The sequence below is a fragment of the Eptatretus burgeri genome, chromosome 8, assembly GCF_056783735.1.
Source record: "Eptatretus burgeri isolate ZD-2024b chromosome 8, Ebu_testis_v1, whole genome shotgun sequence".
NCBI classification, from domain to species: domain Eukaryota; kingdom Metazoa; phylum Chordata; class Myxini; order Myxiniformes; family Myxinidae; genus Eptatretus; species Eptatretus burgeri.
The window spans coordinates 73,715,087-73,738,693 of record NC_140968.1 but is presented as its reverse complement, the minus strand read 5'-3'; the positions used below and the strand labels follow the sequence as shown (position 1 = coordinate 73,738,693).

At 40.6% G+C, this 23,607-nt stretch overlaps 1 long non-coding RNA gene and 1 pseudogene across 3 annotated transcripts in view; both read right to left on the bottom strand.

Annotated features, from left to right (window-relative positions):
• LOC147022043 (uncharacterized) overlaps positions 1 to 23,607 on the bottom strand; it is a 135,098-nt gene that overhangs the window by 30,077 nt on the left and 81,414 nt on the right. The window lies entirely within an intron of this gene.
• LOC147022044 (signal recognition particle RNA) lies at positions 13,805 to 13,950 on the bottom strand (annotated as a pseudogene).

Here is a 23,607-nt window from a genome sequence, read left to right as displayed (position 1 = left end):
TTTAAAATCCTTTCCATATTTCAATATAATTATATACTTGAACAATGTATTACAAAAATCACGTTTTTTTGACACTTTCAAAACTGTACTTGGACAAAATATTATGGCATTTTATGTCATCACGACCAATCAAATTTGTCACTCGTAGGCATGTCCCGCCCATGTCCACATCTCACTACAGCACGGGCTAAGGTGTTTGATGAACTCTCTAGTCTTTTATGTTATGTAACACATATCCAGGCAGCAGGACAGAGAGATTGGTGGGAAAGGTTGGGGGGGGGGGGAGGGTCAACTTCATCGACAGGAATACATGGGCAAATGATGGGGATTGAAGTCGTAGAAGGGGGGGGCATGGGGTGGTTAAATCGAGAGAAATTAAATTGAGAGAAGGAAACATTGCAGAAGAGAAAAAAGGAGGGTGGAGCATTTCGGGATGGGGTTTTTGAAAAGGAAAACAGACTGAAGAAAAGAGAAGGGATGGAAATTACATTTATGGGGAATACATTTAGGGAGTCTCAGCGAGGGAGTCTCGTGAGTGGAGGAGGCCAATGGGCCGACCACGTGCCTCGTGGTTGCAGCAGGTTGATCGGCATCTCAAGGAGATGGGGATGGGCCAGGCATATGCCTGGGGGATGGCCAGACAGAGGCCCCTGGTGAACCGGCGGAAAGTGGACACAGCGACGCGCTGCTCTGGCACATGCTTCCATACCTGACCTGACCTGACATTTGGGGGAGAGAGTCCTGCGAAACACTGCTATTTTGCATACTTAGTATGTATGCATATGGCACCTTGCTTGTGTAAGCTGGTTGTTTTTTCTGGGTTCCAATTCCCATTGGAATCAGATTCCACATAAACTGCTATCTGATGCTCTGCCAGCAGGAAGCATGGGACACTCTTTGGTGGAGAGGTTAATTCCCATTTGCTTGCACTCATTAATAATAGCATGTCGTTTGTCATGGTGGTGAGGGGTTGGCCTGGTAGCCTGGCCAAAATGCAGGATTCCAGTATGGGTCAAGTGTAGAGTTGATAACTTTTCCTCATTCGGACCTTTCTTCATCTGTTTGCTCAGGCAGCCTTACAGAATTGTATGAATGTGAAATCTTTAATGAGAGATCTGATTTCACAAATACAGTTGACAATTTGTTGGTTTATTTCACACAAAAAGGCCTAGTGGTTAGAATGCCGCAATGGCAACCCAAAAGTCTGAAGTTGAAATATAGTTGAAGGCAGAGGCATTAAGGATTCGGACTCCAGCTTACGGAAACTGAACTAGGATCAGGAAAATAACCATGCCACTATCGGATTGTCAGGAAAAAGAACCCCGCTGGTTCCTTTATGATCTTCATGAAGGGGGAAATCTGCCTGCCTGCTCCCCCCTGCTGTCATCCACATATAATGCCAGTCAGCATTTCGTGATTGTCTCATTTCCATCAGAGCATCTTGGGAGGGGCATTGAAATAATACTTTTGAAAAAAATGAGTGCTAACAACATCCATGTGAACCATAGGCATAAAAATATAAAAATTGCAACTCGCTTGCATGCGAACCTATTGGGCGTGTCACCGACAAAGTGATAAAATGCATCATAAAGATCATTTCTTGTGCTTGAACACACAATGGTTCTTGAAAAAGAAAAAGACAAACGTGATTAATAACAAAAACAAACGAATACAGCACTCCACATTTACAAGTATAAAGCATGATTGTTAAGCAAAAATCAGGAGTCAGAGAGGATAAAATTGGGTACAGAGTAGGTGAAGGAACCTCGGGATCTGGAGATGAATACGAGGAGATTCGAGTTAAAGGAGGACAAGGAAGAATGTGCCAGAGTAGCGGATGCGAGAGGGGTGGAAAGAGAAGATGAAGCATTTCAAAACCTGCCATGCTTGATCAATCGTTTCTGACAGCAAAGGGAACAAGGGGTCAAACGTCGTCCCCCTCACCACAACTCGGTATCTCTGTGCATTTTCCTTTGAGGTCACGAGTTTGCAGTCTCACCTCTACCGACCCTCGGACAAGGCCCTGACCTCCCATTAATGCTGAGACGAGGGATTGTATGCCATATATACCATTATTCCCTTTTCTCAGATCACTTCATGTCTCAAAGGATGAATTAATGGTGATGGGAATCAGATAACAAATAACTAAGCGAAAGGAAACAGCGATTAAACCCAGTTTTGTGTTGACATGCCAACATGAAATGGTGATGCAGCTGAACCACCAACGTTGTGTTTATGACAATACATGAGTCACAGGTCTTTCAAATCATACCGAGAAAGCAAGATATGGTAAAAAAAAAAAATTTAAAACAACATTCCACAGTGAGAGTAGTTCCTGTACCATTCTGCTCTTGTATTCCGCCCGAGAGCACACCATGAGGAATTCAATCGAGTGCTCATCACCAATCATGTCTCATCACCAAGTTGATGGGTGACCTCTCCGACGACCTTTTTACTGATGCTCGCGCTCATTTGTCCGAGTATGCATTTTCTCACACAAAGCGCTAACTCAAGGATGTGATCAACGTAACAAATGATTGAAGGTAGGGTCACGACCCTGCGGTTCAACGAACCGTTGGTGGTGTTTAAGCTATTTCCTGACCCTAAATATATGCACCCGTGGTGTGTTTAAGGGATATCGATTGCCTTGTAAACAAACCAGCTTGAGCTGCTTTACTTAATACACCCACAAGTGCAGTAAAGCGAGCAGTATATTAGACTAAATGTTTCGACAACACGTAATGAATGCTTTGGAATGAGCAGGAGGAAAAGAAAAAAAAAACAAAGGCTTTTTTTGGAGCATTTTAATGTTCTTTGTTAACTTTGTTAAATGTTTAACGCAAGGTTGTATGCTCTTTATTTATCAACATTTCTCATGTAAGGGGCATACAGGAACTCCTACTTTTGTCCATCGGAAACCAAGTTTGTTGCATTTCAGTTAACTTTCTGCAATCAGAAATATTATCTCTTTGCTTCAAGATTTGGCTTTCCTATTGTTGCGATTCACTGCCTTTGAGTTGTCGAGCCCGAGTTTGAATCCCGACCCAGCTATAATCTGTCGTCTTGGTGCTTCATATGCAGGGTGGCGTCAGTATCTCAAATTCAGCCACTGATGGCTGTGGCAGCCATTTTGCACTGCCATCAAAAATTTTGAGATGGCCCAATATCCAAATCTATTCATAATATGTTAGGCTACTTGTGTGCCAAATTTGGTGCTTTCCTCACAAAATGCACAATTGTTATGCTATGTTTAGCTAAGTTGCCCCACTATAGTGGCATGAGAAGCTTTGGTATAGATATCAAGAGGATCACATGAAGCATTTTGCGAGTAAAGAAACAAATACATATCATGGAGTACAGTAGTACTCCAAATGTAGGAACGGGATGGGGAGAAATGGCCACCCCATCAAATGTGTACAAAATGATGTGCTGAAAAACTTTTAAAAACTAGTGAAGTCATGTCTTTAAAAGTCATACCTTTTATTCTCGAACGTTTTCATAACTACCTGAATGAAAAAAAATGCCAGAATACATCACAAAAGTACCAAATCGAGGTCACAAAATCGCCAAATTGTTCATCCACCGAATTGTTGATAAATGTCATCCAGCCGAGCACAATAATGGCTGAAGCAATTACAACTAGAACGGCACTTGGTAGAGCACATCGTTCAACCAGGCTGTTTATGTTTTGTATCCAACTGATAGGCCAGATCTGGATCCGGACCTGAACCAAAATCGAATCAGCTTGTTCGTGTCACCTACCCAACTCATCGACCAAATTTTGTCATAACTCGTCCACAACCTTTTGAAACATTATCCTATATACTGTATAGTTTTTGTCCCCATCCCTCAATGGTGAAGTCACCAAAAAATATTGGACTTTTTTATCCTTATTTCTACCAAATTAGAATCAATTCTTCCTTGGCACACACTGACCCTGTCCACCAAGTTTCGGCCAAATCGATCTTACTGCTCACAGACAAACAGACAAATGGGTGAGAACATAATCTCCATCCACTTTTGGTGGCGGGGGTAATGATTCCAAAGGAAGAAAGCGACATTGTCTCTTGGGTGTTCTTCTAAATTCGCCAAAAGGCAAATTCCAAAGGGTTTGAAAGGGTAATTCTGAAGGGTAATTTTAAAGGGTTCGAAGGATTCTAAAGGGTTCTTAATGGTTCTAAAGCCCCTGTCACACCCTGACGATTTAGCCAGCGTATGTCAACATATCAAAATTTACCTAAAACGCGGGCGTACGCTGAACTATTGATGTTTTTTTTCAGTTTTGGGCATATAACAGCGTATTCATAACGAGATGGACGTATGCATAATGTATTAGTAACGTACACAGAACGTTGCGATAACTTATACTAACGAATGCTTAGCATGTTGTCGGCATTTACAACTTATGCCCAACAATAGTCTAACTTATGCATAGCGCGGCAGCGTATCGCCGACGATCATGTGGCGTAGCCTATTAAAAGGCTGCCGATCGATGATTCAAATCATAACTGCACTAGACATCGAAGTGTCAACATCACCAACATGCCGAAGAAAACTTCGAAGAATGATGCCAATAAGTTTCCTGGCCGTGGCCGTGGACGCGGACACAAGGAGGATCCATCATCACCCACACCCTCCCCATCACGCTCACCCTCTGACGGAGAGGTCAGTTCCTTCTCCTCCATTCACCTCTTCTTCTCCTGGTTCTATTGGCACGCAACTGGTACAGCGTCAAATCGATGAGGTCATGTTGATGTTGGAGGACAGTTAGTATGTATTCTCATCTCAGCCTTGCCGGATCCGCCATCTCTCGGATGACATGGACATCTGCTCACCATGGAGTCTGGAACACTGACGGGTTCCTCTTGTGAAGCCCAATTGTACATACCAATTCCCCTAAACGCTGCCAATACGCCATTATACGGTAGATGTAAGTTTGAAACACATTCAGTAAGTTCTGTGGTCGACCAGAAGACGTCAATCAAATTCGTCTACATATTACAATGTGCGTTTGAGATACGTTACACATAGGTTCAAAGCACGCTACTCATAGGTTAAAAGTTAAGTTTCGGGTCTGCTAAACATTACCTCGACGTGTTTTGACTTATGAGTAACTTACAAGTAACGTGTGTCCGACGTGTGTCAACGATCGCGGAGCATGCAGATAACTTATGCCAGCGTATGCGGAACTTGTGAGCCATACGTCGAGTACGTCGTTACATTTTCAGCATGCTTGAAATTTCACGACGTACTAGACGTACCATGGAATATGACAGCGTACTTCCTCGTTTTTCAGCGTGCTCCTAATGTATACAAAACTTACCCATACCGTATTCGACGTGTGCCATCGTTTTACACACATTTTTCATAGGTCGGCATACGCTCGCTAAATCGTCAAGGTGTGACTGCGATGTTGACACTTCCAATTTTCAGGCAGTTATGATTTAAATTGGCGTGTGTCAGCCTTTTAACAGGCTATGCCAGGAGTTCATCGGCGATACGTGCAGCGTGCTATGTCTAAGTTAAACTATCGTTAGGCATAGGTTGTGAACGCTGACAACAGGCTAAGCATTCGTTGGTATAAGTTATCTATAAGACAACGAAACGTTCTGTGCCTGTTACTAATATGTTATGCATACGACCAACACGTTATGAATACGACCAAAACTTTTTTAAAAAAAACCTCAAAACTTCAGCAAACGCCAACGTTTTACATATATTTTTATACGTTGCCATTGTTGGCTAAAACGTCAAGGTGTGACAGCGCCTTAACAGTGGCTTAAAGGGTAATTATAAAGGGTATAAATTATTATAAATTATAAAGGGTTATAATTTATAACCTCTTAAATTATAAAGGGTAATTATAAACGGTTATTCTAAAGGGTAATTATAAAGGGTAATTATAAACGGTTATTCTAAAGGGTAATTCTAAAGGGTAATTTTAAAGGGTAATTATAAACGGTTATTCTAAAGGGTAATTATAAAGGGTAATTACAAATGGTTATTCTAAAGGGTAATTCGAGAGGGTAATTAAAAACGGTTATTCTAAAGAGTAATTCTAAAGGGTAATTATAAAGGGCAATTCTAAAGGGTAATTCTAAAGGGTAATTATAAACGGTTATTCTAAAGGGTAATTATAAAGGGCAATTCTAAAGGGTAATTCTAAGGGGTAATTATAATCAGTTATTCTGAAGGGCAATTATAAATGGTTATTCTAAAGGGTAATTATAAACAGTTATTCTAAAGGGCAATTATAAATGGTTATTCTAAAGGGTAATTATAAAGGGTAATTATAAATGATTATTCTAAAGGGTAATTCTAAAGGGCAATTCTAAAGGGCAATGCTAAAGGGTAATTATAAACATTTTCTAAAGGGCAATTCTAAAGGGTAATTAAAAACGTTTTCTAAAGGGTAATTCTAAAGGGCAATTCTTCTTCTTCTTTCGGCTGCTCCTGTTAGGGGTCGCCACAGCGGATCATCTGTATGATCCGCATTGTGATTTGGCACATGTTTTACGCCGGATGCCCTTCCTGACACAACCCTGGTCGCCTCTTACGACACAGGGATATGGTACACCTATTTTAACCGGGGTATACACCGGCCCAGTACACTGGTACTCATTTCACCGATCTCAGAAGGATGACAGGCTTAGTCAACCCCCTGGTGTATTAATTCAGTGGCCCAACGGGGCTTGAACTCAGGACCTTTTGGATCCCAAGCCACTGCCCTAACCACTGCGCCAACACACCAGGCTTGTAAAGGGCAATTCTAAAGGGTAATTATAAATGGTTATTCTAAAGGGTAATTACAAACGGTTATGCTAAAGGGTAATTCTAAAGGTCAATTCTAAAGGGTAATTATAAAGGGTAATTCCAAACGTTTTCTGAAGGGTAATTCTAAATGGTAATTCTAAAGGGAAATTCTAAAGGGTAACTCTAAAGCGTAATTATAAACGGTTATTCTAAAGGGTAATTATAAACGGTTATTCTAAAGGGTAATTCTCGAGGGTTCTAAAGAGTTCTATAGGGTAATTCTAAAGTATTCCAAGAGTAATTCTGAAGGGTTCTAAAGGGTACTTCTAAAGGGCAATTCGAGAGGGTTCTAAAGGTTTCAAAAGGGTAATTTTAAAGGATAATTCCAGAGGGATCGAAGGGGTAATTCGAAAGGGTTATTAATTATTCTATATGGTACTTATAAAGGATTATAAAGGATAATTCCAAAGCATTCTCAAGGGTAATTCTGAAGGGTAATTCCAAAGGATTCTTCATGGCTCTAAAGGGTAATTCTTAAGGATAATTGTAAAAGGGTTATTCTAAAGAGTAATTCTATAGGATAATTCTAAAGAGTTCTAAAGGGTAATTCTAAAGAGTAACTCTCATGGGTTTCGTTCATTTCTTAACTTTGCCTATTTCATATTTGAATGCAAAACTGAACCGCTTTCCTTCAGACAGGGGTGCGATTATTATTATTTTTTAATTGGATTACAAAAATACAATTACACTACATCACAACCTGTTGAACACCATTTCACATGGGCAGAGTGAGAAACTCTCCTGGAAAATACATTGCCTCTGTAAAAGTCACTGTATACCATAATGTCTCTCTCTTGGATTGCAGGGCCACGTGGATTGCAAGGTATGACGAGGGAAGAAATTGGGAATGCCAACATTGAGTGAAGGAACAGAAGGGAAGAGGATAGGAATGGAGGTAGCTCTTTAATGTGTACGTACAAGTAAATTGAGGAAAACAAGACAATGTAGGATGGTAGGAGAAGGAAAGGAGCTGAGCAGAGTTTGGAAGAGAAGGGGAGGAAAATTGGGAGGATATAGGAGTATGGGGATGGAGTAGAAGGGAAGGAGGAGAAACGAGAGAGGGTAAAGAAAAATTCTGTCATGTTGGCATACAAAATAAATAGATGACTCCAAAAGTGAAGGTGTGTGTGTGTGTGTGTGTGTGTGTGTGTGTGTGTGTGTGTGTGTGTGTGTGTGTGTGTGTGTGTGTGTTTGTGTGCACACGTGCGTGAGGCCTGTTCTTTAATTTGGAATGCCATACCCCGAGGCCAACCTGACCCTGCTCATGTGCAACCTCCCATCCTATCCTGCAACGCCATTCTCTGTTTGTCTGTGTGCATTCGTCTGAAAATCATAGAAAAACTTGAGTTCATTCAACACTTTACTCCAAGCAGTCTTGAGAAAAGGACATGGGAATGGTCTTTTCAACTCAAGCTTTGCATTTCCAAGCACGATCTATATTTAATAGCTTTGTTTATGAGATTTCAATAACAAGCGCAATGATAACCAGACACTTGGTGCCACCATATTTGTCTGTAATGCTGAATCTCACAGTTACTCTGCCCTCAGGGCATGAGACAGCATAGTTTTTTTTTCAAGTGCAGTATGACTGCTAAATGGAAGATTTTTGAAAGTGTCATGAAGGCGATTTGTCTTCCATCGTGTTGAAGTATATAATTCAATTGAAATAAAATGAAGGGTTTAAAGGCTGCGGAAAAACAAGCAAACTTTTTTTTGGAAGTTTACCGCCATTGATGCACCATATTTTACACTATCTTATTTAACACATTATATTAGTTACTGGCAAATGCAACCCGTCGCTTTGCTGATGGGAATATGAAGGGGGAGGGGGGGAGAGTAAGGAGGGGAGAGAAAAGGAGGGAGACAGAACGAGGGTAGGGTGAGGGGAAGGAGAGGAGGGAGGGGGAACGAGGAGGGAGGGAGATCGAGGCAGGGTGGGGGAGCGAGGGAGGAGTGGGGAGCATGAAAAGAGGGGGGGAGTGAGGATGTGAGGGCAAGGTAAGGCAGCATGAGGGGAGGGGAGGGGAGGACAAGGGAAAGCAGTGTAAGGGACATAACCACCGTCTGGACACATTTGGAGATAACCAATGCCTGGACATAGCCAGTGTCTAGATATGTAAAGGGAAGGCAGCATGAGGGGCGGGCAAGTTAAGGCAGTGTGAGGGGATGATCCGTCCAGACATAACCACCATCCGGACGATGGGTATACTAAAGAGGGGGAGAAGAAGAGGTGGGAGAGAGAGGGGTGGAGGAGCGAGGAGGTAGGGAGACTGAGGATGGGTGGGGGATCAAGGAAGTAGGGGGAGGGAGCGAGGAGGGATGGAGAAGCGAGGAAGCAGGTGGAAGCAAGGAGGGGTGGGGGAGTGAGGAAGCAGAGGGGAGTGACGAGGGGTGGCAGAGTGATGAGTGGTGGTGGAGTGCAAGGGACAAAAAAAGCAGGAAAAAAACATGTGTAAGTAAAACATGTAACAAATAAAAACATTAAAATGAATTACTTTTTAATAACTTACCATGATTGAGGTTGGATATAGTACATATGTCTTGTGGCAGGGTGTCCAGTTGAGGGTGAAGGCTCAGAAGATGAAATGGAGGCTGATTCGCTTGGAATTTTTTTGAAGAACTTCATAATGGAGACTTGAGTGGCTGTCTACATTTTCCGTTCGTCGGCTTCCTTGCAACATTTCAGGATATTCTCCATCGCCCTCCGCACCTTGGAACTTCTCATGTAGTCGGGATCATGCTCATTACGAATGACTCACTCAGAATGTCAGAGCAGGAACAACTTGCTCAAAATGACGGAGCAGGAAGAACTTGCTGAGAATGACGGAGCGGGAACCACTCACTCAGAATAATGGAGCACGAACCACTCGCTCAGAATAACGGAGCACAAACCACTCACTCAGAATAACAGAGCACAAACCACTCTCTCAAAATGATGTGGCGTGGCAAAGGCGTCTGCAGTGAGTGAACGATTCACTCAGAATGATGTAGCGCAGTTGTTGTTGTTGTTGTTGCTGTTGAATTAATTCCATGCTGTACCAAAAATGAGTTATCAGAACACACATTATACGAGGGTCACCTCTATACCCATATATGTACCTCTACCTTGAGGCAACTGCTGACTGTACATCCCGATTGGGACAGGAACTGTACCGCCGTCGACTGTATGGTGCTCGATAAGCGGCTTCAGCAATCAAGCTTGCACTCCAATTAAATGGTTGATGTGGACGGTTGGCTTGGCAAGCAATAGCTAAGTCCGAATGTCCAAACTATGTCTGATTTTAATTAGACAAATGAAAACTTTTTTAGGATTTGGGACTGTTGCTAAGTTCATATCAGGGGCTTAAATTTTGTAATTTGGCTTAGCTTAAGAGATTTTGGGGTTATAGCATGTGTGGAAATGAAGTAAAGCCACAAACACTGGCATCTCTGGGCATTTATAAGCATTGCAATGTACCCCGCAATTCAAAGTTGTGATGAACAGGCATTTGATTATATGAGTGAGGAAAGTGACAAAAAAACAAAAACTTTATGATTATGAAATCGTTGCGGCCTGTTCCAAGTCAAGGAATGGTTACAAGGATACAAGTAAATCGAACACAGGTGGAGGATATTCAGCCCATCATACTTGTGGGAACACACTACAAATTTATCTACACAAGATCCAAGGAAGAAAATGCAATTTTACCAAATTAATTAATTAACATATAATGAGATATATATATATATATATATATATATATATATATATATATATATATATATATATATATATATATATATATATATATATATATATATAGTTACGTTTGAGGGGGGGTATGCATTCAGAGGGTAATTAGGATGTTTAATTAGGTATGCAATGCTGTTCGAGTGTATCAGGATCTCGATGTAATAAGTAGCAATTCAGTGGTGATAAGTTGTCTAGTAAATGTCCATTTCTTCAAGGGGGAAATGATAATTGTCACGTAATTAGATAGGGACACGGGATAGGGTAAGTGTGTCTGCGTAAACCCCTTTTAGTAGTCCCTGGAAGCTGGCCGTGACGTCACAGGACAGTGCTGCGGATGGCTCCGCCCCGTGATCACGATTGGCGGAAGGCGACGGCGGTGGGCCAATAAACGGCTCGATTGGAAGTGACGAGGACGGGAGGATAAAAAGGTTCTGTTCGGGGTCGAAAAGGAAGAGGAAGAAGATCGGGACAAAAAGATCGTGTTTTTTTGGGGTGGAGGTTGTTGTGCTGGAAGCGTGCTTGTTGTTGCACGGATTCGATCCTGTTTTTCATCGTGTCTTGGAGCCTTGCTGAGCCTCGTTCCTCACCTTGGTTGGCTCTGGGGTTCTGCTGACTCGGAGTACGGGGTTGAACGGCGGGCGGACCTGCCTCCCTCTCCTGCTCGCAACTTGGCGCCAGAATTGGTTCCCTGGTGGCTGTGAGCGGACTTGGGCCAGGACCAGGAGGTCGACAGCACCACGGTTTCTCCTGCCCCCCCCCCCCCTGACGAGAGCAAGGCCAGCTCGTCCGACGCCAATCCAGGGACAGTTGCGTCCACACCACGGTCCAGCCTGACCACCAGAAATAGCTACGTTTTGTGTGTGTGTGTGTGTGTGTGTGTGTGTGTGTGTGTGTGTGTGTGTGTGTGTGTGTACTTGGCACCTTAGAGGGTTTGAGGTTTGTATATTCATTGGAATTGTCTGTGTTTTCCCCACGCCCGATCCCACGCCATCCCGTCGAATCGCCCCGGATCCCTTTTCTTGCCGAGTCTTGTTATTTCTGGTTAATAATAAAAACAAGTAAACATCATCAACTCAGTGAAAAGCGACTCGTGCCACCTTCCTCGTCCCGTTTGCGGTAGAGCGATTAGAACCGCCATGTTTGGGTTATAAATAAATAAACCGCCTCCATCGTTTCGGCTCATTCTACGTTGGCGGGACTGTTCAAGTCCCGTGGACGTCACAGTATATACACATACATACATACATATATATATATATATATATATATATATATATATATATATATATATATATATATATATATATATACATATATATATTTGAGTTTTTGTGTTGTTTTTTTTCTTCCCCTCAGGGGAGGGGGCATGAGCTTGGTTAAAAACATACATCAACCACACAACACCCCTTGACAAGACCCCCACCAACAGCACTGTACACATGCACATAATCACCCCTCAATGCTCAAACTACATAAAAGTCCCCCCAACATCGTTGTACCCCTCTATCTCCGTAACTTCCAAGGACCTATCTAATTCTAATTTAAAATTCTCTCCTTTTCCTGCTGCCACTACCTTTCCAGGGAGGACATTCCATGCATTAACTATCCTCTGAGTAAAAGTCCCCTGCCTTGCTACCATCTTAACTCTCCTATTCTTTACCCTCAGGCTATGGCCCCTGGTCCTATCACTGTCGATCCTGTTGAATAATTCATCTGCATGGTTGAGTAGGCCAATAAATATGGCAGCTTCAGACCCCAGCGAGGAAACACAGGAAACGCCTTCAGACCATAAAGAACAAGGTGGCCGAGGATGGTGCCTGATAAAGAATATAATTAAATAAGGCCGTTAATTATCTTCAAAAGGGGTGTTTTAATTAACCTAAACACCCGATTTTCACTCATGCATTTCCTTGGAGGTTTATTCGTATCCATGCAAAGTTTCAGGCTGCTCATTTCATGGTTTTGGAGTAACGGAGGAGAGACACTGACACACATTGACAATTATTAGTCTAGATATACATACATGTGTGTGTGTGTGTCTGCAAAGAAATAAGCTAAGTAGCGTTAAATCTGGACTATGTGGGAATCATTATATCAGCCCACAACATCCTATCTATATCTGAAAGGCATAGTCTTCAACCCAAAACATTTTTTCACATGATTCTCGACTTTTGAAACACCTTAGCTTAGGGCATTGAAAAAGTTATACAGAGTGGGGAAGAGAAATGGGTGATTTTAAAACTCGGAAATTAAATAAACATTTTACCAAATTACAAATATGCCATCTTGAAGTAAATAGCATGCCATTTATTTCTTGAAGATCACATCCTCGACGTGACCTCCATCTCTGCACATGCATTCCTCAAGTGTTCCACACGTTTCCTATGGCGTAGCGTAGCATCTCCAAAGAAATTCCAGCAATTTTTTGACAAAGTCTTTATTTCAACTCTTCACTATTGTGTGTGTGATGAGTGTACGCTTTCCTTTTTAAGTGCCCCCATAAAAAGTCACATGTTGATAAGTCTGGGGATCTTGGAGGCCAAATGATGTCACTATTCCTGCAGATGATGTGGTTAGGAAAAAGTTGTCGTACAGCGGCCATTAACACTCTGGTGGTGTGAGACATTGCGCCATCTTGTTGAAACCAACTGGCCTCATTAACTTGAGGAAACCTAGTAGCTAGTTGATCAGTCAAAAAAGTTGCGATCATGTTGGCAAAGTAGAGATCAGTTGTTTTTAATCTCCCGTTTCTCTGCCCCACCCTGTATGTATATGTATGTATATATATATATATATATATATATATATATATATATATATATATATATATATATATATATGTATATATATGTATATATATATATATATATATATATATATATATATATATAAATATATATATATATATATATATATAAATATATATATATATATATATATGTATATATATATATATATATATATATATATATATATATATATATATATATATATATATATATATGAGATAATCAAAACATTCCAACGCCAGGCTGGTATTTTTTTCAATGGAAAATGAATTTCAATGTATATGAATATATCACTTTCTCATGAAAGAATTGCAGGACTAAATACACTGTCTTTTTCTTCCTCTTTCGGCTGCTCCCGTTCGGGGTCGCCACAGCGGATCATCCGTTAGATCCATATACTGATTTTGCACAGGTTTTATGCCAGATTCCCTTCCTGACGTAACCCTTGTCACCTCTTATGACACAGGGATAAGGATTGGGTTTCGCCATGATTCCAGGCTGCCCTACACCCTCTCATAGCACAGCCCAGTGCAGAGCAGAGCTCCCGTCCTCAAGCGAGCCTCCAACCCAAGCCTCCCAGTAGCCGGATTACAGGCGCACGCCACTACGCCCGGTATACTAAATACACTGTACACTATTTATACAGTAAAACATTTGGAAAGATGTGCAAAGCAATGCACAAAGCATGAGTGTGGGCATATATCATGTCCAGTTTCAATCAAATTCAGATCCAGACATCATCTGTGAGACTTCCATTTCTTACTGACAGTTACACCATGCCAAATATCCCAGTGTTATAATGAGGCCTCTGTGACCTCTTAAAGTCCTCAAAACCATTTTGACACTCTACCCTGCTGATTCTGATTCCATCTTGCAATAATTATTTTTCTGTGAAGGTAACCTCTCATGTCCCCATTTTAATTATATTTTATACCAAGAAGGCCCATGCGCATTGCACAAAAGAAATGGACAGGACGAGTCAGATTTCCAAAAGAGGTAGCAGGCAGGTCCCAGAAATAGAATGCACTGTGTATGTAAGTTGGATAATTTGACAAACAAATTTCATTGAAAACATTGTAGGTGACGCAATTAAATGTCAGACTCACTCCAGTAGTGGCTGAAAACGCTCTTCTGCCCTGTTGTTAATTTCCCATTAATAATGTGCTGCAGCACAATGGATCAAACTTTTTTTTTGGTTTCAAAATCAAACCATTGGTTTTTACCAACAGGCAACATACTTGGAGATGATATTAAAAAAATGAAGATATACTTCTGCTGCTCAGGCCCAACAAGTGTGGTTTGTTGCTCTATTTTCATTCATCTTTAGAAGTTCCACCATTAATCTCGGTCCCTTTATTCTCACTTTCTCAAGAATAAAAACGTTACCCTACTTCTTCTATTATATGGGTAAATAGTCATGAAATGAGTAATATTAGTGGTAATAGTAGTTCTTGTGTTAAACACCCTGTACTCCCACTTTCACTCCCTACCCTTTCCTTTCATACCTTAATGGGTCAAAATGGTGGCTCAGAGTTGCTGCAGAGGTAGTGCATTCTTCATGGGCCATTTATGTTACCAGTTAAGAACGTGTAATATATTGATACTGCCAAGAACAAAGTGAATCAATAATTCCCTCCAAATTAAGTCAAAGTGTCGGACATGATTGTGCAGAGGTTTGACCTTTGAGCTGTCTAGTTGTGGTTCGATTCACATCCTGACTATAAACCATCAGATTGATGCTTCGCAGGCAGGGCATTGCATCATAAAGGGCACCATCGTTCAGATGGATGTTAAGCTGGGTGTCCTTTCGACGACCATTACATTGGCGGGCATTCGATATCCCAAGGTTTCTTTCATGAAGAGCATGAGAGTCATTGCTGGCACCCTGAACGAATCACAAATTCCTGCCCAAATCACCTTCAGTCGAATGTCACACCTGCCAGGTGGTCCATTCAAGACTTGGGCCAAAAACTTTACATGGCCGACTCCACAAAAAGGGGGGAATAATAGGGGCCATTAAATAAGTGGTAGTAAATTCAAAAAGAAGCAATGGTAATAGGGGCCTCAAGAAAGAGGTCAGAACAGTTCCGCTGGACATCTCTGAGTTCAACATGTTACACAACAGGAAACTGGAGTACAAGGCCTGTTCCTCTCCCACAGTGGATAGATTTGTGGCCTCGCCATGTTAGATCGCCTCAATTCTGGTTTTGTCCGACCAACCATCTCAGTCATTTGTCGCACATGAGCCCGACAAGGCCAAACTTTTCCAGTGATAACCCAAACCTTGTTACCTTCCCCAAATTCCAGGCTTAACTGCTCACCTCCACTCTTATCTCCCTCTTCTCTCACCTGTAGAATAGCCCAGCTGAGCCTGTCCAATCATGTTATTCTCTCGACTCCTTTATAATGGTGAGTCATTGCCATCTTTTATGACCCACTATTCCTATTAACAATCTTAAATCTATTCCCACTGACTTCTCTCCCGTCTACCTGCACTTTTCAACATTTAACCCGTTCGTCACCTTGTCTATCAGCTTACATGTTCCTCGTCTTCTCAGCTCACTCGGTTCCCTTGCCCTGTCTGTACGTCCCTACTTATGCCAACTCCTTCCGCTCCATCGCTGTGTCACTGTCACGTTTCTGTCAGTCAGCTCTTCCATGAGCCTCGATCTCCATAAAAAGAAATACAAATAAATTGTACCTTCACTCAGCAGAAGACTATCTAATTCCATAGCAGCTTTGCTTGAAAGCACTTTGTATTTAATAGATAGCAAGCGATCCTTTGTTGAACCATTTATTTGAAAGAAGCGTTGATTGTTTGAATGATTAATTAAAGGAAGATAAAGTAATTGTAATTTTTGTCTGCATCTTAACATGAACGTTGGCACCAATAACAGAGAAAAGAGCGGAGGCCGTCCCACGTACTTCACTAATGAATAGCGCAAATGCTTCAAAGTCACCTCTATCATTCATTAATCACTGAATAATTTTGCAAAAAGGCTTTGAACAAAAAGGGAGCACTTTGACCTGATTCATAATCCCTTCCATAAGACAATGTCTGCTTCTCGGCTCTCAATTCTCCTTGTGGCAGCCCCTGAACATGCACATCCTCCTCAGTCCTGTTCAGTAGACTGAATAATTTTGTATTTGAAATCTCCCGTTTCACCCGAGGTCTTAAAAGCCCTCTGGTGAGGACGTTCAGAATAGTAAATATATAATCAAGATCCAGGAGCTTAGATATAGAGGTTGGACAGAGAGGATTTTGCACTACATTTCCTGCCAGGAGCATCTTTACCCACGTCATCTAATTCATCCGTTCCAAATTATATCCTCCTTGGTCTCAGCTGCTTCGCTGTCCCTTGTATTTTTATGTGTCTGAGGTGCCTTCCTGGGCAAAATTCTCCTTTTTTAAAATATTGTACCAGTTTAGACTTATTGAAGAAGTGAAAAGAAAACGACTCTAGGATGAGAATGCTGTCTTTAAATAAGTGAGTGCCTTCAACTTTCTTCTCTTATGAAACTTGATGTTTGGGGAGAGGGACTGTATTGCATCTGGCCAGGAATGCAGGAGACCTGGTCAAAAGTGAGAAGCTGTACTTCACAGTGCTGTGTACGATTGTCTTGAACTGCGTGAAGTGCTGCGGACGCCAATGCACAAATTGGTCCTGCAGTACAGATGCTACAAACTGTGCTGGATTGGAATATGTGGTCAGTTGAGGACAGGCCATATAGCTGATGATGAGACCAAAGAGATGCACATGATAATATTTTTTTTCGTTTTTATACAAAATGGACAGTCAGGGAGGAGCGAAGACTTCAGCCAAGGTTACCACCAGCTCGCTAATAATTTTGCATTCTCCGTGACACGTTTACATAGTTCGCTATAAACAATTCCATAGCTCGATCCACTGCGTTTCCAGCCTCTCAACAAATCAGGTAACTTGCCTGCCGAGCGACAGAGGTGCTGTTACCCCCATTTAGTCAGTGGTTATGGATTCCTTTGTCAAGCTGTCCATAATTGGAACTGTTTTGCTGATTTGGGGATAAAATGGCAGCAGTGAACAAGCACCAAGCAAGCCCCTGAAAATGCTGCTCGATACATGCAATTGGCTGCCACATGGTGACCCGATCCTGACAATTCTCTCATATCAAGGTGTGGTTGGGGGGTCGTTGATCAGAAAAAAAAAACTTCACAGGTGAGCAATATTCGCACAAATTTCTTGTGTTCAAACACACTTTTGAGCAATTAAGAAAAGTAGTAAATGCATATTTTATCTGTCCATGTCAACTCGAATGAAAGACGACACTTGAAGATCATTTTATATACTAAGCAGGCATCGATTTACAACATATGCACTTAGCAGTGGTTTGAGTGTGGGGAGGGAGTGAAATGGAGAAAATTACAATTGAGAGGAGTTAAAAAGAGGATAACAGCAGAAAGAAAGGAAAGTGGGGGAGTGTGAGGAGTAGACGATTGGTGGGGCAGAAGGGAAAGAGGTTTGGTAGTGCTGTATATCGGAGTGTTGGGAGGAAAGGGAAATGGGTGTGGGCTAGGAAGCGGGAGGAGGGGAATATTCTGCCATGTATGCATACGGTACATAATATATATATATATATATATATATATATATATATATATATATATATATATATATATATATATATATATATATATATATATATATATATATATATATATATATATATATATATGGGACTTAATGTGCCAGCGTCTCCTGGCAGAGCTTCACCTCACAAAATCACAAAAGTTTATTTGGGAGAAACTACCATATGGAAAACATTATCCGCATATGCAGTCAATGACCAGAGATGCTTGGTAAGATGTATATTTTCCCCTTTCCGGGAGATCTCCATCCCGAATAGCTATCTTGTGGAAACCCCTCCACCCCTCACAATAGTATTGTTCTTGTTCTGTAAAGGTACATTTTTATATATACTCATCTATACTAATAAATGACAATGTGTGTGTGTGAGTGTGTGTGTGTGTGTGTGTGTGTGTGTGTGTGTGTGTGTGTGAGTGTGTGTGTGTGTGTGTGTGTGTATGTGTCAGAGTGTCTACCCCATAACTCCAAAACCATGAAACCTGGCAGCTTGAAATTTTGCATGCATACGATGGGAATTCCAAGGAAGTGCAAGAGTGAAATTGGGTGTTTGGGTTCATTAAAACACCCCTTTTGAAGATAATTAACGGCCTTATTCAATTATATCCTTTATCAGGTGCATCCTCGTCCACCCCTCTCTCTCTTTCTCTCTCTCTCTGGACTGAAGGCATTTCCTGGGTAACCTCTCTGGGGTCTGAAGCCACCATGTTACCTGCTCAACCATGCCTTGACTTGGAACAGGCCGCAACGATTTCTTAACGACAATTTTTTTTTCCACTTTCCTCACTCATATTATCGAATGCCTGTCCATCCAAGCTTCAAATCGTTGGGTACATTGCAATGCTTATAAACGCCTGGAGATGCCAGCGTTTGTGGCTTTATTTCATTTCCGCACATGCCATAACCTTGAGAATCTCCAAAACTAAGTTGAATTTCAAAACTTCAGCTCCAGAATTGAACTTAGCAGCAGTTCCAAAGACTAGAAAGTGTTCATTTGTCTAATTCGGACAAAGTTTGGACATTCAGGCATAGCTATTGCTTGCCAACCATTGAATTGGAGTGCTTACTTGAGTGCATAAGCCGCTTGCTGAATGCCATACAGTGGACGGCAGTGGAGTTCATGTCCCAATTGGGATGTACAGTTGGCAGTTGCTACAAGGTAGAGTTACATTTTTGGCTATATTTGAATCTGTAATTTAGAACTCTTCGTAGGTGTGTGTGTACGCCTGCATGCTTGGTTACAAGCACTGTGGTGGCCACGTTTCATCCCTTTTCTTGGAGGTTTTAACTTTTAACCTCAGCAGCATAAGAGCGATCACATTCTCCTTTATCCTTGTGACTGTTTCTGAAGCAATTGGTTACTTTATATGACTCGGTGCAGTGCTTTACAAAGGTTAAAAGGTTTCTCTTTATGAGTTTCAAAGCAAAATACATTTGATAACACCAGATTTCTGAGCCATTCACCGTATTAACGTGTTTTCTCAATTACAGCTAATTTTCCCACCTGTCACACAACAATTGTGTGTGTGTGTGTGTGTGTGTGTGTGTGTGTGTGTGTGTGTGTGTGTGTGTGTGTGTGTGTGTGTGTGTGTGTGTGTGTGTGTGTGTAGAGGATAAATGGGGCATGGGGCTTGAGGCAGCCATTCAAATGAATGGGGGAAAAGGGAAAAACTGTCTAACTTAAGCCCCAAAAGCCCAAAATAGGAGACTGATTTCCTCCCTCTCCCATACAAGCAAATGCAAAATTAAGACTGATTCCCTTCCCTCCCATACAAGCCTATGTAAAATTGAGACTGACTAAAGCCCCAAAAGCCCAAAATAGGAGACTGATTTCCTCCCCCTCCCATACAAGCAAATGTAAAATTGAGACTGACTGATTAAAGCACTTCTTTCCCTCATATTTTCATTCCATTCAAAGAGCGAACCAATGAATATTTGTCCATGTTCTACTTTGGGGAATAACTTCATTTTCCGATTACATTCATCACCATCAAGTATATTAACAAAGGTTACTTTGGAACTTAGTTCTTGGTTTGTGTCTTTGTTGAGCAGAGATGAAATGATAAACTTCTCTTAATGCTCTTGTTTGACCACCTCCTGAGCCACATATCATTCTGAGATTGTAATAAATTGTTTATCCATTGTTCAATTAATAACCATCAAAGTTTTCAGTCCATTCAAGCATATCAATTTTTTTCTTTACATCCTCCAACCTATTTCTAATTAAAATTTATCTGCTTATTTGTTTTATCTACTTTTACCCCAGTTATTTCTTCAATAAAACTTATATGATATTTCTCACATTCTTTATGTTTTCCATTTAAATACCAAGGCTGATTACATCTCCATTCTTTGGTTTGGTTATTGCTTGGTTCTATCATTTATAAATCAGTAAGAAGACGGCGGTAGAACGTTAAAATCGCCAACCCAATATCTTAACACTTATACTTATACCCAGAAGGGAGACTATTGATTCCATTCTCTAAAATATATATTTTATCCTAAAAAGTTCCTAATGCTTTCTTATTTATCTCTTCTGTATATAATTGATGTTTATAACTTCTTATTGTATTCATTTTTCTGTACTCTTCCTTCTTCAAGGTTAAACAGTTGTAATAATGTTTAAAGTTAATTGTTTCCTTGATTATATTATTTCTTTATTCCCTTTAGCTTCTTATCACACCTTTCAATGTTATTATTATCAATATACGTAAAAGCATAAAACTTTGATCTCAATCCTATAAATTCACTCATGACCTTCCCACCCAATTCATCTTTAAACTTTCCAATAACCTTTTTATTATTTGATGAAAACAACACATCACCTGACTTATAATTACTTGTGTTATTTATATCAATATTATCAATCATATCCTCATGTACATCACTTGTCTTAATTTCTAATATAAAACTATCTGTATCCATATGACACATTATCCTTATACTTTGATTTTAAATTATTATAGTAATAGTCATACATTAACGACTTTGACAAGTCAAGAATTGATGTTCCTATATAAATAGGTTTATCCATTTCAATACTCTCTTTTTTTAAATGAATAGCACAAAAGTTCTCTGAAAACACCTCCGCTCGTTAAAAACTTGGTGTGTTAATTAACTTTGAAGCCTGTTTCCAAGATGTAGCAAGTCTTTTGTTTTGTCGATTCCTAATATTTTCCATAGTCTTTCCAAATACAGCATTATTCATTAATTTATAAAAGTCCTTCTCAAAATCTGATTTTGCCTCTGTTCTCCTTTTTGTATTAAAATCAATATACTTCTTTAACGAATGACTTTGTTTAAATTTCAAAATCTTATGAATTTTCCTTACTCTCAACCCAGCAGATAAATATTGTCTCAAGTTCCTTTGATGCAAAAACATAACTTTCTTTATCATTTAATGTAGTAAGTAGTTTTTCTGGAGATTTACCTTTTATATTGAATGACTATTGGTAATCACTTAACCATTCTTTTCTTGGACTTTCTTTATCAGGGGCATAAGGTAGGTCTTTATGTTTGTGAAGAATTTATTCTGGATATTTTAAATCAACCTCAAAATAATATCCAACTTCAGCTTCATCCAATTATTTTTGAGAGGAGATAACAATAAATGTCAAGTAAAACTTTTTCATAATGTTTTTCTTTAACCCATTTAAGTTTTCCATTAGGTAAAGATTGAGACATAGCCCACCTACACAAATTGTTGGCATCATAAAACATGAAAGTGCTTTCACTCCTCGATTGCATAAGCAAACTTGTTGCCGTTTCAAACTTTTGTTTCTTTGAATCCAAATTCTCAACTGTCACAAATAGGTACTCTCTCTGGTGTTTGTTTATCAAATGTTTGAGCATATTGGATGTATTGAAGTGATGCATCTATTGAACAAAGCGAGCATGTAACTTTTGGACTGTCTTCTTTACCCTTCCCAAATTAATTCAAAACTGCACTTCTGGACCTTTTGAATTTCATGTTGTCAAAACTTTATCAGTCGATGTATTTCTTTCCCATCCCTCAGCAAAGCAATCAGCACGCTTTACCGGCGAACTTTAAATGCCTCGCTATTCATTTAAAGGGAACACGCCCTTGGGCATGTTTGGTTTGCAGATGACTTGCTTTTGCTGCTATATTGAAAACAGGACACCCCAGGGATCTTTTCCTTTTAAATTAATACATTACTGGGGCGACGTGTAACTGGAACCTGGCCAACAGGGACTAAAAAAAATTCCTGAAAAAATACCCACTTGTATCGATGAAATAAGAATTACTTGGAATCGACATCTATTTTGATTGCATGGTGTGAATCGAGTACTTTGGAATTTATCTGCCCACCGCTATTAAGCACTCAAGCAAGCACTCCAATGAAATAGTTGATAAGGAATGACTGGCTGGGTCATAATGCCTGGTGTTGGCTTAATGGTTGGGGTGGTGGGCTTGGGATGCTATGATCCTCAGTTCAAACCCTATTCAGCTGTTGAATTAATACCAGGTGGGATTGACTCTGCCTGTCATCCTTCTGAGGTCGGTAAAATGAGTGCCAGCATGCTGGTATACTGTGCCGGAGTGGCGACCCGTCCAGGATTGTAAACAGTAGCCAAGGAATCTGCTTTGGCAGCACCAATGCTCTGCACAGAGTATGGTCCTGATGGATGGATGGATGGATGGATGGATGGATGGCTGGGTAATACTAAACAATGTCCATCGATGTTCCGAGTATAAAACAACATGCAAATTGGCCAAATAAACGCATTCTTTTTTCGCAGTCGGAACTGCTGCTAAGTTCAATTCTGCAGTTTAAATATTGAAATTCGGTTTCGGTGAAGAGATTCTGGAGCTTGTGACATTTCAGTTGCAATGCTTAAAAACATCCAGAGTTTTTATTTTTATTTTTTATAGGGATGGAGGGAGAGGGGGTTTGGGAGGAGGTTTGGAAGTGGTTTGGGAGGAGGTAAGCATGAGGTGAAGGGAAAGGAAGGCAGACATGCAGTGGAGCATTAATTACGATTCATACTGTCTCATGAAAATTTGTCTGAGTAGAATAACAGTGAAAATTAAAACAAAATAATGTCTGAAAGAATTTTTCTACCGGTCATACCAAAAACACCGTGCAGAGATAAACACCGCCAGGACACATCTGGAGATAAACACCGCCAGGACATGTCAGAAGACAACCACCACCCAGACACGTCCAGAGACACAACCACCCAGACACCTCCAGAGACAACAACCGCTCGGACACCTCCGGAGACAACCACAGTCTGGATTCATCCTAATTATGAAATAATTTGCAAATACAACTCTCTGGACGTCTAAAACATTACAGCTGAAATTCGACAAGCTCTTGAGTCTAGAATCTCTTAACCTGAACCCATTTTCAAAAATTTTAAGGTCAAATTAAGGGCTGAGGTCAATTCTGCAGTTTAAAGTTTGAAATTCAGCTCAGGTTAAGAGATTCTAGAGATTATCGCACATGCAGAAATGAAATAAAGCCAAGAACACTGGCGTCTCAGGGTGTTAATAAGCAGAGCGATGTACAAAGCGATTCATAGGTATGATGATTGGGCATTCGATGATATGAGTGAGGAAAGTGAAGAAAAAAAACCATGAGCATTTTATCGATAAGAAACCGTTGTGGCCTGTTCAAAGTCAAGG